Raw genomic sequence first — 2,926 nt, 5'->3', positions numbered from 1 at the left:
AAAAAAAAAATACCATAGACTGGGTGGCTTAACCAACAGGAATTTATTTCTCACAGTTCCGAAGGCTGGGAAGTTGAAGATCAAGGTGCTCCCAAGAGGGCCCTCTTCCTGGCTTATAGATGGCTGTCTTCTCACAGTGTCCTCACATGATGGAGAGAGAGAGTGTGAGTGAGCTCTCTAGTGTCTTTTCTTATAAGGCACTAATTCCGTCATGAGGGCCCCACCTTCATGACCTCATCTAAACATGGTTACTTCCCAAAGGCTCCATCTCCAGATACTCTGACATTGGGGTTAAGGATTTCAACCTATGAATTTTGAGAGAGGACACAATTCAGTCCATAACCGTGGGTGTTATTTCCTGGTGAGAGGGCAGCTCTCATTAGGCTGAGGCTAAATCTCTGGGGAGCTGGGTGCTGAGAGCCCCTAGCTGCAGCCAGCAGTCACTGTGGCTGGGAATGGCTGCACTGGCCAGGGTGTCTGGGATGGACACCATGGTATCTCCAACACTGGTGGTCGTGGCTCCCCTGCTAATCACCCACTGCCCCTTTTGCATTTCTGGAGCCTCATCCCTTCACTGAGAGGGAAAGATGGGCCATGAAGGAACCAGACACACAAAGCGTCGAGGGTGGGGACAGTAATAGAGGTGATTTATACATTGTTTTATTTGTGCTTATCTGTATTACCTAACTTTTCTGCAGTGATTTGTATTATTTTCATAATTAAAATATTCTTTAAAAAGTACATAATTACTATGTTTAATCTTGACACAGTACCATAACTACAAGATAATATATCATAACATACTCAATAAATCCAACTTAAATATGTATATATAGCCAATAAAATAATTGTTTTCTATTGAACTACACAGTTTATATAAAGTAGCCTGCTTATAACTTAATTTTGTGCAGCAAAACATTGCTACCTTTTATTTATGTTCTTCGGTAACTAAAACAATAACTTAAATAATTTTTCATCTGAAGTGTTTTCAGCTAAGTTGCCACTTCCTTTTAGAGTCTTCTCAGAATGCTTATAACATCTCCTAAGATCCTTGGATACTTGGAATAGGTTAGTGATATTCAAACTCTTCCTGAGAATGGCCTGCTAACTGCCCTCTTGGCATTTACTCTTATCCCCTTTAATACTTCTGCAGACAGAGCAATCTTCTAAACCTACTCTAATATAAAGTGCCACATATACACAATTTTAAATTTTGTAAATATATTTTCTTTAAGCCAATATATCCAAAATATTATGATTTCAACATTTAATCAAGCATTAGAATATTTTACATTTCTTTTTTTGTTATTTTTTGTTCTAAGTATTTGAAATCCTATAGGTTACAATAGGTTTGAAATCCTTTACACTCACAGCACGTCTCAATTCAAACTAGCCACATTTCAACTGCCTAATAACCTCACATGGCTAGTGGCTACCATCTTGGATAGCACAGTTTTAAACACCGAAATCTGATCATTACATTGTTCCGTTTTAAAAACCTTGATGACTGCCCACCATTTTTATGTTAAAGTTTAAAATATTTACTGTGGATTACAAGGTCACCTGAGAGTTGGCCCTGCTTATCTTCCCAAGCACATCAGATGAAAATACTCATCTTCCAGACCCTTTTGGTTAAGGCTTTGCCCTGCTACAGTCTATTCTCAACCTAGCAGTTGATGATCTCTTTAAAATATATGTAACACGGCTAGCCTCCGAGCCTTCCAATGGTTTTCCATTCCTCCTGGAGTAAAAGTTGTTGCCCTGATAAATAGCTACCAGGCATTGCACAATTTTGCTCCCCACCCATTCTATGACCCTGCTTTTTATCTCCTACCTCTTTTTCCTTCAGGTACTCCACTCCACTCACCCTGTCCTTCAGAATCTTGGACAACCAACGTTGGCTCCTGCCACAGGACCTTTTTAACACTTGTGCTTACCGAGGTATCTGCATAGTCTGCTCGCTCCCTTACAACAGGTCTTTGTTCACATGTCACTGTATCAATGAAGCCTTCCCTGATTCCCTTTTTAAAAGTGCTACTCCTGTTGCACCTCACCACAATATTCCATATTATACTTCCCTCTCTAAGGGATTTCACAAAGTCTGACACAGGACATATTTAATTTTTTAAATCATTCCCTGTTAGAATGTATGTTTTATTAATTTCCATGAATTTCTATGCTCTTTCTCCTGCTTAAGCCTTTTCCTCTGTTGAAAAGATTTCCTGTCTATCCTCACCCCATGACCCACTTATCTTGCTGACTCCCATGACCCACCCATTTTTCAGGTCTCACTTGTTTTAGAGGGCCATTCTGAAATCCTAGACCAAATTTGGTCTCTCAAAGAACCCATGCTTTTTCCACATTAGTTACCCCTTGGCAATTGCTTGTTTAATGGCTGTAAGTTGAACAAGGGCAGATTTGCCAGTGCTTAGTGCTTGTCATAAAGCAGGTGCTCAATAATACTTGTATAATTGAACTGGAAAACCTGTGAGAATTCTGTTAATTAAATTCCTGCAGAGGATCATGCATGTTTACTCAGTGCATATTCTGATCATGGCATCTTTCTATAGATTTATAGTTTTTTCTGCTTGCTGAGTTACTCTATTGTAGCTAAGGAAGGAAAGCAGATAGTGAAGATCTTGAAAGTGATTGAATTGTGGCTGAAAAATGGTTATTCTAATATTGCTAAGTGAGCTAATTATTAAAGCACAACTTTCAATTTGAAATTATTATTCATGTGAATTAGAATTTTCCTCCTACTACAAAAAATACATATATAAATTACATATGGAAACTGTGAATTTCAACCCTATTTCTGATTTCAAATGTTTTTGCACATCAAAATTCCTTTGAAATATTTAAAATTTTGGATTCATAAAACATATTTGGGTAATTAAAATATTACTCTTTTCATATTAGGGTTTAG

At 37.9% G+C, this 2,926-nt stretch overlaps 1 protein-coding gene across 1 annotated transcript in view; it reads right to left on the bottom strand.

The window, feature by feature from the left end:
- Nucleotides 1-2,926, bottom strand: part of EPHA6 (EPH receptor A6) — a 1,195,443-nt gene that overhangs the window by 683,105 nt on the left and 509,412 nt on the right. The gene's annotated exons all lie outside the window — the stretch shown is intronic.

Source organism: Propithecus coquereli, unplaced genomic scaffold, assembly GCF_000956105.1.
Source record: "Propithecus coquereli isolate 6110/MARCELLA unplaced genomic scaffold, Pcoq_1.0 Scaffold40, whole genome shotgun sequence".
Classification (NCBI taxonomy): Eukaryota; Metazoa; Chordata; class Mammalia; order Primates; family Indriidae; genus Propithecus; species Propithecus coquereli.
The sequence above is the reverse complement of the archived record's forward strand: the minus strand, read 5'-3'. Positions and strand labels throughout refer to the sequence as shown.